Source organism: Suncus etruscus, chromosome 3 (genome assembly GCF_024139225.1).
Source record: "Suncus etruscus isolate mSunEtr1 chromosome 3, mSunEtr1.pri.cur, whole genome shotgun sequence".
NCBI classification, from domain to species: Eukaryota; Metazoa; Chordata; class Mammalia; order Eulipotyphla; family Soricidae; genus Suncus; species Suncus etruscus.
Window position 1 is genome coordinate 21,666,580 of NC_064850.1, and position 14,918 is coordinate 21,681,497.

At 44.6% G+C, this 14,918-nt stretch overlaps 1 non-coding gene and 1 pseudogene across 1 annotated transcript; both read right to left on the reverse strand.

Annotated features, from left to right (window-relative positions):
• Positions 1–446: 446 nt before the first annotated feature.
• LOC126004909 (uncharacterized) lies at positions 447–510 on the reverse strand (annotated as a pseudogene).
• A 13,704-nt stretch (positions 511–14,214) lies between these two features.
• On the reverse strand, positions 14,215–14,347 carry LOC126005175 (small nucleolar RNA SNORA51). The gene has a single exon (XR_007494347.1). It is a non-coding gene; the product is annotated as a small nucleolar RNA SNORA51 (small nucleolar RNA).
• Positions 14,348–14,918: the final 571 nt, after the last annotated feature.

Consider the following 14,918-nt stretch of genomic DNA (forward strand, 5'->3'; position numbering starts at 1 on the left):
GAACCATAGCTTTGGAGAGGATGGAGCTTGCCTGGGACTGAACAGGCCCTCACAACCCCTATGTGCAGTGTGGCTTCTTTAGGGGTTGCATGGCTGGATCCTGGAGCCCTAGGTAGTGGAGTGGGGATCAGGGTCAGGACTCTGAGTGAGTGACTGAGAAGCTCTGCAATATTGTCTATCCTGGCCACTCTGGCCCTAAACTGGGCCTCTCTCTGTCTCAGTCTGTCTCTCAGGGCCCTTGGGATATGCTCTTTCCCCTGAAAAATGTGCTTTCACTCCCCCATAAAACACAGACTGCTTCAGTTTTTCCCTGACTTTTGGGGCCCTGGGTGGGACTGGATTCATTGCTCCTGCATCTTCTCCATAAGAATTGAACTGCTATGCTAGAGAGCAAGTAAAGGGCTTGACTCGGGGATTCCATGCCCAGCCCACTGATTTCTTGCACAAGGGGCCATGCTAATCTTCTCTGCATCTTTACAATTTTAATATATGTGCTGCCAAAGCGAGCACACCAGCCCTCTGATTCCTGAGGTGTGTAACTGTCACATCATTTGGATGTGAGTAGGGTATGCTCAGACACTATCAGCAATTCCTGGGGTACAGCGAGACCAGGTGACATGGATACAGTGGCCATGGTTAGGAAGGGACAAGCTGAACTCATGATGTCCTCTAAACTCTGAGACTCCATCAACACTGACAGGATAATTCGCTTGAAAAGCTCCTATGTATTTCACACTCACATCAGACTCCACCCATCAGGCTGGTGATGGGTTCCAGTGCTGATGGAAAGCACTCTGCATGTGATTTTACTGAATAAAGGCACAACAAGCCTGCCCCCTGTCCCATTGCTGCCTGTGACTCAACCTTGTCCCACTCACATTCCCCTCTTGGATTTCAAGTATGTCAGACTAAAGATTAATGAAGGAAGTTCTCACCAGAGTTCTCAATGTTGAATGTGTCCCCATGATTTGGTCTTTGCTGCTCTCTAACCGCCATGTCTCCCTGCATGGATAGATGACAGAAGGACAGTGACATAGACTGACAACAGGCTGTGCAGGTGGAGCCTGAGAAGGTACCAAGAGGCATTACCATTCTCCCAACCATATCATTCTCTTGCCCTTCATCTTGGTACCACAAGACACATAAGATCACTATTTGAGGTGGGGTCTGCCTCAGAGATTCCTAAAGATTTGGGCATCTATTGGGGCTCTACATTTGACCTGGGGATTCAGAACAGCTTCAGCTCGTCTTGGGGAAGATCTACCCAGTTAAGAGAAACTGGTTTTGCATTTTTCACTAGCCCTGGATTTCCTCTACTTTTGGGTCATTAGTAGTGGTGAAGTGAGAAAGAGTGTTGGTGTGTTACTGGCCAGTTCAGAGGCTCCTCATCTCCATGGGTACAGAAACAGTAACATGAAATACAGTGCAAGGACACTTGATCCCATTTCAGTGATAGGACCAAACCAGAGGGCTCTAAATGCAAGAATGTAATCCTCCTCTGAACTGTAGTTTATGCTCCAAAAGTGAATATCCAATACTCCTTTGAGCTGTGTCAAGCATTAAGATATATTGAACATATTTTGGTATAAATAGGATGGTGGACAGAAAGATTAAAGGTGTCAAATTCCAAATCTTCAGATAACATTTTATCAATTGTATTGATTCTATCAATTTAGGGTATGTTTAGTGCTGGAGCTCAAACCCAGAACCTGTAAATGGAGTTGTGAGCTATACCACACACATACCCGAATATATTCAAATACCCTCTCTTCTCTCTTTCTCACTTTCTCTCTCTCCTTGTCCTCCCCAAACTGCCTATTTTCTTCCCTCTCCTGGCCTCTCTGGCCCCAGTCCCTGACTCCTATACTCAGGACCCAGTCCCTGAGATGATTCTAACTGCTAGAAGGTGACTGGCTGTATTCTTCCACTCCAATCACCCCAATATTCTTCAAGTGAAACCCAAAGACATCCCTGGGGGCCTTGGCTCCCACTCCAGGCTCTATCCACTCAGAACTAGGGCAGCATCCAGCAGCTCTAATAGACTCTCAACACCCACTCTGAACCCTAGAAAATCCTCTCTCAACCACAGTGCTCAACTCAGCAATAGATCCTAATACAATCCATTGCCCAACTGGTACCCTACAGCTTACCTGCATCTGCTGTATGGGGGTCCTGGGCTGAGCCTCAGCACTCTGGTTCTTCTCCATCAGAGTCCCACAGACAGTGACCAGCATCAGTGTGAGCAGCAGCAGGCCCGAGTAGAGGCATGCTTGTGGGACGAATGGGAGTCTCATTTCAGTTGCTGCTACACAGAGGCTTGGAGCCTCTTCAGTGCTCAATGTCCTGCTTGGGTCTGTGCTAGACCTTTTATTTCCTGGAGAGGGACATGTGAGCAGGGCCATCCAGCTTGACACCCACAGGGCCCAACCCTGCCCCAAGGTCTGCCCTGCACAAGCCTGATTAGTAACAGGCTATCCCCATCCTTCCAGATAGTGTTCTCAGGGGTCAGGAGTTATCTGGACCCTATGCACTCCCTAAGATTGGTTACTTCTGTCTCAGGCCCAGAGCTGGCACAGTCCAGCCGAGTTCAAATTTCTGGTTAGAGAAAGTGGTGTCATCTCTGTTTCCTTTTCCCTCTTCAAGTGACATGGTGCCACTCTAGGAAAGGGACTTCCCCAGAGTCTGCAAATCCCGGCCAATATTTCCTGTGTCTCCATGTAGATTTCTGAGGAATATGGCCTTGAAGCAACTCCCTCAAATCTCCAAACTTTCCTGATGCTTGTGGAAGTGACAGGAGAGGTAACACCCCAATTTCTATTCTCTTTATTCAGTACATCAGGAGATTAACAGAAGACCCCAAGACTAGGGAGCATCAAATTGTAGAATAACAGCAGTCAGAAAGTATATCCAGGGGCTCAAGATATAGCACAGTGGTAGGCATATGCATTGTATATGGCTGAATCAGGAAAAACCTGGGTTTTATTCCTGACATCCCATATGATCCCCCGAGCCAGGAGTGATTTTTGAGTGTAGAGCCAGGAATAACCCCTGAGTGCAGCCATGCGTGTCCGCCAAAAAAAAGATAAAAGAAAGTATATCCAGAAGATGTTGAGCTGTCACTGGGTGTCACCTAGTTTCATGAGCAAAATATGAGGCTCCAATACCTCCAGCCAGACATGAATATGTCCTCACATAGCAGGCAGCAGGCCACTGCCTACGATCTTCTTTTGAGATAAGGATTCAGACCTGAGGCTACAACTGTGGATATCCTAGTGGCCTGGGTGAAGCTGTGGAAAATAGAACTCAGTCATCCAAAAGGTGGGTGGTAGACCTGGGTAAGTCAGTGAGGCAGCAGAAGGCATTAGAATGATGCCCACCCTGGCCTACCATGCAGACTGCGGCTGCTCCTCTATCTTCTAGGAGTCTCAAATTTGGGCATCGCTGCTTCCATGGGCCAAACTCAGCTTCCTAGAGACCAAAGAGTTGATGGGAGCCTCTGGCAGCACCCCAGAGCCCCTAATGAGTCTACATTTTTAACTATTAAAAGTTCTTAATTTCAACACTGTAGTATACAAGGTTGGTAAAAATGCAGGTTCTCTTCACAGTTACAACTTTGTTCATGACTGAATTTCAGTCATATAGAGTACAAACCCTTCACTAGTGCACATTTCCTGCCCCCAGTGTCCCCAGTTTCCCTCCTGACCTCTCATCCTGCCTGCCTATGTGGCAGAAATTTTGCTTCTCTTTCTCTTCCTTTTAGACATGTGGTTTGCAGTAATTTTACTGGAGAGGTATCTTGCCTATCACTTTTTTCTTTTTTTTAAAATTATCTTTATTTAAACACCATGATTACAAATATAATTGTAGTTGTATTATTTCAGTCATGTAAAGAACAACCCCCTTCACCAGTGCAACATTCCCACCACCAATATCCCAAATCTCCCTCCTCCCCACCACACCCACATCTGTATTCTAGATAGGCTTCTACTTCCTTCCATCATTCACATTGTTATGTCCTATCACTTTTATCTCCTTTCATCACCCACCGAGAACCCACAGGTATATACCAAGAAGACTGAGCATTCTTTCTTCCTCACTTCATGCCTTGTTGACCCTCTACTCAATTTCCTCATGAACATTGTGGGTGCAGGGCCATGTGGGGTTCACAGGCAGAAAGCAGAGGGGTTAGCCAAAGTCCACCCAGACCAGGAGGGGCATGGGAGCTGATCAAAGAACTCTTCACATTGCTATTCACTGCAATTATGCCAGGTACATTTCTTTGGAGGGACATGAAGGCAGGACAGGCCATTCATGGAGGGGCAGCACCCTCTGGTAGCAAATCCAGTTTCCTCTATAGATGATTCAGGGAAACAGATCCAGTGTAAAGTGCAGATCAGGAAAGAACTCAGGGTTGACAGTTGTGGAGGACCTGGCCCCCTTTTCCCAGGCCAGCAGGTGCTTGTAGGAATCATATCAGCAGACCTGGGCACATAAATTTGTATCTTCAAACAACACAATGCAGAGGCACCAGTGGGCAGAGGAGTATTAGCTGTTCAGAGTTCCTCCTTGCCACTGGCATACTTCCAGCCAAATGTTCTGCCCAGTTGCTTATCAAACAGGTTCGAGATGCTGCTCTGGGCATCATTGAGATACCTGCAGGAGCAGCTGGGCAGGCCTTGTAACTTCTCATTCACACATACTGTGTGATGAAGGAGTCACAGCTCAGCCACCTGTTACATCTGTCTGTATCTGTAGGAATTGAGCACAGCAGGCATCGAGGCATGTAAGAGGAGACTGTGTGCACAGAAGATTCTGGTCTGCTGGGGCAAAGCAGCAGCTTGGGTGGGCTTAAAGAAGCAGGGGCCTATTGAATTTACTGGTTCTTACCCTACTCAATATTGGTTTACCACTCCAGGGTGTAATTTGGTTTGGGTTACTGGGTTATATCTTACTTAGTACTTGTTCTCCACCCTAGGACGTGGTCTGGAGGAAAATAATACCACTGCTACTGCAGTCACCGCTGTGATGCTTTTGGTGCAGCTCCAGCATTAAGTTTGAAGTATCAATAAATTCAGTCCCACCAGATTTGCTGCGGATTGCCCTCTGTATGGAGCATAGAGCTTGGGCATCACCATTGGCATGCAAGCTGCTCTTGTTTTTTTCCAGTGCTTCATCCTGCACAAAAGCCTTCCCTGGGTAATCGCTCTGGCTGCTGTTGCTGTTGGAGTCACTCGAGTCATTGGACTGCAAGTCATCATCAGAGAAGAAGGCAGCTACACTGCTATTGCTGATGTGTTCTCATAGTTCACTTTTTTTTTTAATTTTTATTTTGACCATATTGGCTTACATATCTTTCACAGTAGTATTTTAGGTGCATATTAACATTGAATCAGGGGAATACCCACCACCAAATTTGTCCTCCCCCACCCCCGTTCCCTTCCTGCAACCCATATCCCCCACCATCACCCCCCTGGCTGCTAGCGTAAGTGGTCCCCTCTGTGTCTAGCTTACTATTAGTGATCATATATCTATTTGGTCCTGGTACCCACCCTTGTTTCCCCCTCTATTTGAGAGGCGGAGCTAGATAGTTCGAATTATGTGGTTTTGTTTGAAGGAAAGAAAAGCAATAGAATGCGGTTAAAAAAAAAAAGCTGAAAATGGGCGGAGTCCTTCTAGAGGCTTTCAACCTCAGTTTGAGAGAGGATAGGAAAAATGTAATTGAAACATCTCAACAATACAGAAAGAAATATGAAATAAAATATCCAGTGAGCACTACAGCAATAAAGACAAGCAATACACAATAGTCTCGGTCCTGAAATCAAGCTATGCCAGAGTGCAAAAAGAAAAAGATAAAATAAAATAAAATAAAATAAAATAAAATTGGAGACATCAACTTCAATATCTACACCAAAACAAAGAAGTAAAAAAAAATCAATCAATCTATAAATATATATGTAGATAAAAGGATTATTTTGTGCTTTCTTTTTTCCTTTTTCCCCCTGCATAGGCACAGTAACTATTGGGGACATTATAAAGGGAATTCCCTTGGCCTAGGAGATAGAGGATTTATCCACCCCTGAAGTATACTGTCATGGGATTAACTATAGACTCCTTGCATGATCATTTACTCTCCCCTCGGTGCTTTTGTGGTGTTTGGAAGACTTCTGCTGCATCATCGATGGTAAAATCAGACCTCTGTATCTAGAGATCTTGGTGTCATAGTTCACTTTTTTACCACTTCTCTTCACCATACCAGGGGTCTCAAACTCGCGGCCTGCGAGATGTTGCGGACCTCCGCGGCCGCGACCGGCCTTCAAATATGTGATTTTTATTCGGTAAGCGAATAATCGCGAATACTGCGATATTTGAAGGCCAGCTGCATTCCACAAAATTTTGTACGGAGGGCCGCAACAACTCACGAGCCGCGAATATAGACTGTTGCTTGCAATTGGTTTCAGCTTTTGAGAGATCCTTGGCTCTAGGACATTTCCTGATCTGTGACTGCTGTGAGGTGTTTTTCACACTTCACAAGACTACATTGCCATCTGAAGATATGATTTGAAATTTATCCTTTCTTCAGACTACTTCAAAAAGACTTACAGGAGATATGTATATCTCCTTAGTACATTTCTTAATTTTATTTCTTCAATCTGTATATTATTTATAATATATTTCATTATGTAGTTATAACTTGCCCTATTTTTAGATTTTTCTAGTAGGAATTCTTAGAAAATTGTATGGAAAATACGCTTGTAGTTTTGTGCTTTTTTTAAAAATAACTTTCCTACTTTTCTTTAGATTTGCTATTAGGAATTCTTAGATGATAGTATAGATAATATCCTTTGAGTTTTTTGCTTTGTTTTGGTATTTGTTTGTTTACCCCTGGCTCTGTGCTCAGAAATCAGTCCTGGCAGGCTTAGGGACCATATGGAATGCCAGGAACTGAACTTTCATCAGTCAGTCCTGGGTGGGTGGAATGCAAGGCAAATGCCATACAGCTTTACAATCTCTGGTCCGTTGTGCCTGATAGAACTAGGTTATGGAAATTTTTTGGTTGTTATTATTTTCTCTTTTGGCTCACCATATTTTTAATGGGCATATTAAAATTGGAAAATATTAGATATTAAGAGGAGTTATCATTCATTAGGAAATTTTAACTTTTATGTTTTTGTTTTTGGGTCAAACCCGGAGGCGCTCCAGAGTTACTACTGGCTTTGAGCTCAGAAATTGCTCCTGGCAGACTCAGATTATATGGGATGCAGGAATTTGAACTACCATCTGTCCTGGTCACTTGGGCATCTGCTGATCTGCTAAACCTTGGGTCTCATCTTTGGATCCACGATGGTTTTCTCCACCTAAAACAGGAATCTACCATCTACCAGCATTACCCAGATAGAATGAAAAAAACTGCTAAAATCCTCCCCAGGGAGAAGAGGGAGTTGGGGACCCAGCCTTTGCAAGAAAGACCTCCCGGGGCTTTCAAAGAGTTTACAGCAGGAGCTTCTTAGAATTTACTCCCCATGGCAGTGAAGACAGTGGCTGGATACTGCACTGGACTGTGCCATGGTGACTCATAACCCGGAGCTTTCTGGAACTATAAGGCTGATCCTAGTTGCTGGCTACTACTAGGGTGAACCTGGAATTGCCTTGACACATACTTGCCCTGGGGTGGGCTAATATTCTAATCTGACAACAGATTGAAACCAGCCATGACTTGCTTGAAGGCAGATTTCTCTGCTTTGCCACATAATGGTGAGATAAAATCAGGGAGACGCCTCATGTCATCCTGACTTAAACATAGGGTGTGTGTGCTAAAACCAACATCAGACGATGGAAAAACCTGACTGAGGATAACCTTTTCAGGGTAATTCTACTCTTGTTTGTTGGTTGGTTGGTTGTTTTTTGGGCCACACCCAGTGAAGTTCAGGGTTACTCTTGGCTATGCGCTCAGAAATTGCTCCTGGCTTGGAGACCATATGGGATGCAGGGAATCAATGCATGTAGTGCAAAAACTCTACTGTGAGTGCCACCAATTGTGCCACTCCTTGGAATTCTTGAACCTGTTTCACCCCTTCTGCATCTGTGGATTATTTCCTGTATCGGTGTTTGCTTTCAAACCTTTGTCTCTTCAATATCCTGACCTTGGAGCATGAGGCTTCCACCAAAGCTCTACTGCTTCCACCACCAATTCTGACACTTTTTGGAATTCTTGAACCTGTTTCACTCTCTTCTGTATTTGTAGATTATTTCCTGTATCAGTGTCTCTCCAATCTCCTGGTCTTGGATCATGAGACTTCCATAATAACCTGAGCACCACCAGAAGTGATTCCTGAGTGCAGAGACAGGAGTTATCACTCAACATCACTGGGTGTGATAAAAAATAAAAATGAATTTTAAAAAAAGGATACTCCAGGGTGTCACTGGGCTGAACCCATGTAAGTCTTTATGTCACTCAGCCAAAAGGCAGTGTCTCCTTGTCCCTGACTGATGGCAGAGTGAGTACCTGGCACATGGACTCTAGGATGTGTTCATTCAAGTGAGGCAGCATTGACTGCCACGAATCACAGCCCCAATCTCTCTGGTTGTTCATGCAGGTTTCCCAACCCTGAGAAAACTTTTTATCACTGCTATCCAAGTGTATCCTAATCTCCAGCCCCATGCCCTGCAACTTCTGCCTGCTTCGAGGTGTTCTTGGACTGGAACCTGAAGCTCTGGGGCTTCTTTGAAGGGAGCCTGAAGACAGCTACCAGGATCAATATGAGCAGCAGGCCTGGGAGGAACTGAACTTGTGAGGCAAGTGGGAGCCTCATCTCGGTCTTAGTCACTGCTCATAGGGGCTCAGTGCCTCTCCAGTGCTTCAGTGTCCTGCCTGGGTCTGTGCTGGACCTTCTCTAACCTGGAGAGGAGGCATGTGGCAGGGCCTCCCAAATTGCCACCTACAGGGCTCTGCCCTGTCCAGGAGATTGCCCTGTTCAGACCTGATTAGCATCAGGCTGCCCCCATCCTTCCAGATAGGGCTCTCAAGGATCAGGAGTTGTCTGGACCCTGTGCAGCTCCCTGAGATTGGGCACTTTCAACATATGCCCCAGAGCTGGCACAGTCCAGGCCGGTGAGAATTACTAGTCGGGAAAAATGGTCTCTCCTCTGTTTCCACTTCCCTCCAAAAGTGACCTGAAGCCACTCTGGGACGTGAACCCTCAAGGGCTTGCAGATATTGCTAATATTTCCTGTATCTCCAGGAAGCTTTCTGAGGGAATATGGGCTAGGATCAACTCCTCCAAACCTCCAAACTTCTCTGATACTGGTGGAGATGACAGGAAAGGTAATAACCCACTTTCTGTTCTTTTTACTCAGTGTCTCGGGGGGATAGCAGAACACCCCAAGACCAGGAAACATCAAGTTTTAGAAGGACAGCAGTCTGAGGTATGTCTAGAAGATCTTGAACTGTCACTGCATCTCACCTTGTTTCACAAGCAAAATATGAGGCTCTAATTCTACCAGCAATACATATGAGTGGAGATTCACATGGAGGGCAGCAGTTTACTGCCTACAATCTTCATTTGAGATAAAGATTCGGATCCTGAGGCTATAAATGTGGGTGTCTTAGTGGTCTGGGTGATGGTGTTAAAAATAGAATTCAGTGACCTGGCAGGTGGGTTGGGGTTCTGGAATAATAATAATAAGGGTAAATACAGGGTTTCCCAGAGCCACTGGACTCCATTGTGGAGACTGCAGAATCCAGAAGGGTTGGGAGCCTAGTTGGGACATAAGCTGAGGCCACCAAAAGATATGAAGATTTGGTATAGGGAACAGCTTGAGTAGGGGATCAGATCTGAGTCCCCATTCCACGGCCAGCAACAGTACAGATATGTGGGTTTGCAATGGTATATCTATCTATGTGTCATACTGAAGAGCTGATAACATGAAATGTTCTTACACTCTATCTGAGGGAGCTTGATTGGTTGTGTGTATGTGTGTGTGTGAGATAGACTGAATGTGTGTATGTACTTGTCTGTGTGTGTCGTATTTGTTTGCTTCTGCTCACAGTGTGAGGAGGAATAAGTGAAAAGTTAAAGTTAGTGAACTCTCCTGTCAATAGTTTTTATTGGAAAGGTTCTATTGTTGGGGCTGGAGTTGTAGGTCAGTGGTATGAAAATGCTTGAATGCATGTGTTTCTGGATCTCATCCCCAGCACTGTAGAAGAATTCCTAGTAAACATATGAGTCAACTTATTCAGAGGCTGGACTGGAAGAAACCCTCCAACATCCCCCTAAAGTTCTGCAGTTTGGTTCTTGGGGACAAAATGTGGAGGAATCAAAATGTGCAGGGTTATTTATAGCACTGTCTATGCTCTATCATACAGCCCCTTCCAGAACTAGGTACTCTGAACCCTTCATGTAGAACTGTTGACCTATGTACCCAAAAGGCTGGGGGAACCCAAAATATGGGTGTGCTGAGTGGCCAATAAGACTTCAAGGTATTCCCTTATGACACTTAAAGTCATGTTGTTTAATTTCATTTTAATTCTGTGGAGAAATACAGGTCTCAGGGAAAAGGGGCACACTTGTTGGTTCTCGGGTCTTACTCTTGGCTCTGTCTTTAGTAGTGACCAAGTAACCCCTGGCACTGCTTAGTCATGCTGGGGAGATGATGTAAAGTCCCAGTCTTCCTGTGGAAGTTCCCTGACTTCCTGTGGAGCTCCCGAGCCCATAAAAAGCTCTTAAATGGCTGCCTACACCAAAGCACATGTCAACTGGGCCTCTGAGGTTCCCTGAATGTTGTGTGTCCATGATAGGATCAGCCTTGATTTACTTATTGACAAATTGACACTTATTGTGGAAGTGTACAAGTAACATGCAGAGAGCCAGAAAGCAGAATGAAAACATATGTGTGTATGTGTTTGTGTGTGGTTCAGAGAGAGTTCAGTGTTTCATTTCCTACCAACATGTGTTTGATTCCTGACACCACACTCTGGTTCAACCCAGGATGTTCCAACACCTCTGGGATGGCTTGTCTATCTCTGGCACATGATGTCCTCTGACCCTAAACTGAACTACTGTCCTGACTGGCTGAGAATCATCAGGGAGTCCCCAATTCTCCTAAGCACAGCTTGGTAGGCTCCCAGTTAAAAAGTGGAACTTTAATTGACTTAAAACAAACTCCTGGGGCCGGGCGGTGGCGCTAAAGGTAAGGTGCCTGCCTTGCCTGTGCTAGCCTTGGACGGACCTCAGTTCAATCCCCCGGTGTCCCATATGGTCCCCCAAGCCAGGAGCAACTTCTGAGCACATAGCCAGGAGTAACCCCTGAGTATTATCGGGTGTGGCCCCCAAAAAAAAAAAAAAAAAAAACTCCTACAGCTACTTCTATAGTAGTTAGAGCTGCTCCTACAGCTGTGACTGGACTAAACTTATGTCACACCAGCAGGAATTTTTGGCTTTCTTTGGGACTGGTTGAGAGGAGGCAGGAAAAACATCAACATCCAACCTAATACTTTTGTTTTGGTTTTTGTTTTTTGTTTTTTGGGCCACACCCGGTGGTGCTCAGGGGTTACTCCTGGCTATCTGCTCAGAAATAGCTCCTGGCAGGCAAGGGGGACAATATGGGAGGCCAGGATTCGAACCAACCACCTTAGATTCTGGATTGGCTGCTTGCAAGGCAAACGTCACTGGGCTATCTCTCTGGCCCAACCTAATACTTTGTCTTTCATCAACTTTGCCTCATTTTTCCTGTTCCTTGTTGCTGCTGCTGAGATTACATGTGGCAGCAGGAAAGCCAGTGGGATGATGAAGAGAGAAGAAAAGGTTAAAGAAAGGAACATAGATGTGTATTTTATACAAGAAAGATAATAGATGAAGTTATGAATGTCAGGGAAAAAGAGTTGATTGCAAATTGGAATGAATGGGAGTTACAGAATGAATATAAAGAAATGTACAGAATGTTTGAGGATGTTGGGGCCAGATTTGTGGCATGGTAGGGTGTTTGCCTGGCACGCAGCTGACCTAGGACAGACAGTGGTTTGATCCCCAGCATCCTATATTGTCCCCCAAGTCAGGAGCGAATTCTGAGCATCACCAGGTGTGACCCCCCCAAAAAAATGTTTGAGGATGTGTAATAAGGAAAGAAACTATGGTCAAACTAGATGATCATTATTAGTATTTCTCTCAATTATATATGATTTCATGTTTTTGTATAAAGCATTCTATGTAAAAGAAGCTTAGATACTCTAAACTCATACTACAATGCTCTTAGAAAACTGGACCTTTAGAAATTGCAGGAAATCAAGGTTTTCCAAATGGAATTTAAAACTTATATATAATGGTTGTTATGTTGTATAAATTTGAGGAAACATTATTTTTCTCCTCTCTTAGCACCTTCAAAATTTTGGGGGGTGTTTTGGTTTATGGGACACACCCAGTGATACTCAGTATTTACTCCTGCTATGAGCTCAGAAATCGTTCCTGGGTTGGGAGACCATATAGGACTCTGGAGGATCAAACTGTGGTCCCCCTAGGTCAGCCGCATGCAAGGCAAACACCCTACCGTCACACCACCACTCAGCCCCACCATCAATTTTTTTTAATGTTTCATGACACTCTGCTGGTTTTCATAAATACAGGCAAGAAGTTTTCCTCTATGTAGTGGGGATTAATCCTCACACAGACAGGAAATCTTCAAAGTCAGCTAGGGGTCCTCAGAGCCCTCTTCCATGGAGATAATTGAAAGAGGCTGAGGTTAAAAAAAAAAAAAAAAAAAAAAAAGGGCCGGGCGGTGGCGCTAAAGGTAAGGTGCCTGCCTTGCCTGCGCTAGCCTTGGACGGACAGCGGTTCGATCCCCCGGTGTCCCATATGGTCCCCCAAGCCAGGAGCAACTTCTGAGCGCATAGCCAGTAGTAACCCCTGAGCGTTACTGGGTGTGGCCCAAAAACCAAAAAAAAAAAAAAAAAAGAAAGAGGCTGAGGTTAAATGACAGTATCAAGTCTAATTAACCACATCCTCTGTCCTTGACCAATCCCCATAAATTTTCTATAAATAATGTGGTACCCCAAATGGAGATTTCTCCAGTCTACTTGGGCTTATGCAAAGGAATAGGCCAAGTTTATTCAGCCATCAGGCAAAAGATGAGGGTGGAGAGAAAAACTATTTTTCTGTAGCTGGCTGAATTAAATGTAGTCTAGCATGCTTACTTTAAAGCCCATTTCTCTTGGCTAATCCATATGAGAGTGTACTTACTGGTTGTGATAAACTGGTCATGAAGGAACTAAAAGCTGTACATGCTACCACTAGTCTGACTAAGATAGTGGAGGCCAGAACTTTACCAGGTAGAACTTAGGCTGATAGGACAGTAGAAGGAGTAACTCAATATCATGCTTTATGTGCTGTTACTAAAATTAGTGGGAGTCCAGAACCTCCTCTCCAAACAACATCTGTGTAACACTAGAGAGCTTATCCTGAGGAAGACTGGGAGCTTGTCCTCATACAGATAACTTCTGTTTCATTCCAGAGAGAGCATCCTCTACTACTGTCTTCTCAATGATAGAGATGAGTGCTCAGTTAGTGCTCAGAGTCTGAATGCTCTGTTTAATTTATCTGATTTTTTCAGATGTTGATAACTGTAATCCCAAACTAGTCAATTGCCTGGACCCTCATCAAGAGTTAAGGTAGCATGGTGGTTCACCCCTTCTTAGAGGTAGATTCTAGAGTCCTTTGCCATCCTAAAGAAGTTACAGAAGATTGACCTTTGCCTATACTCCCCTTAATGCAAGGGTCTCAAACTCGCGGCCCGTGGGCCATTTGCGGCCCTCCATTACAACATTTTGTGGCCTATGGCCGGCCTTCAAATATCGCAGTATTCGCGATTTTTCGCTTACCGAATAATTGCAATAAAAATGGCATTAGTGGGGCCGGGCGGTGGCGCTAAAGGTAAGGTGCCTGCCTTGCCTGCGCTAGCCTTGGACGGACCGCGGTTCGATCCCCCGGTGTCCCATATGGTCCCCCAAGCCAGGAGCAACTTCTGAGCACATAGCCAGGAGTAACCCCTGAGCATCGCTGGGTGTGGCCCCCCCCCAAAAAAAAAAAACAAAAAAAAAAATGGCATTAGTAAGAAAAAAATCGCATTAAATATTCGCCTACCACAAGCAGTTCCGTTTGGGGTATGCAAATGTTTAATGCGATTTTTTGCGATTTTTTTCTTACTAATGCGATTTTTTTTCCTTTTTTTTGTCCCCCAATTCACAATACAGACGAGGCAAAGTGCCTGGGTTGAGGTGTATATGGCGTACATTTACTGTACCTCCTCTTTCTATACAGTCAGTATAAAGAACACAGCCTGTGGTAAGAATTGGGAGACCTTTTTTTTTTTTTTTTGATTTTTTTAAATATATATTTTTATTTAAGTAACATGTTCATATTTGGGTTACAGTCATAACCAGAACACCCCCCTTCACCAGTGCAACATTACCCCCTCCCCCCTTCCCATCCCCTGCCTGTATTTGAGACAGACTAATGCGATTTTTTTATTGTGAATATTCGGTAAGCGAAATCCCTTATGCGGCCCTGCCTCAACTGGACTTTGCCTCCTGTGGCCCCCGGTAAATTGAGTTTGAGACCCCTGCCTTAATGACTTCTAAGGTGGTGAATACTCTAAGGAATATTTGAAAAAGTAAGGTCAGCAGGAAAGCTGCCAGCAGAATAAGGTCAAGAAGGGCCACAGAAACTCAACTAGCTAAGACCATTGACATTGACTGGAAATTATATTGTACCTGTTTATCTCAGTTTCAGGGGAAAAAATGGAAAGAATGAACCAGACACTAACATTTAAAAAGGATGACAGGTGGAAGGAAAGGAGCAATAATTCTGGCTTCCCCTGATAATGTTAAGGTTTATTAGCACCAGATGTGGGAGGCATTTCTGTCTGACCAA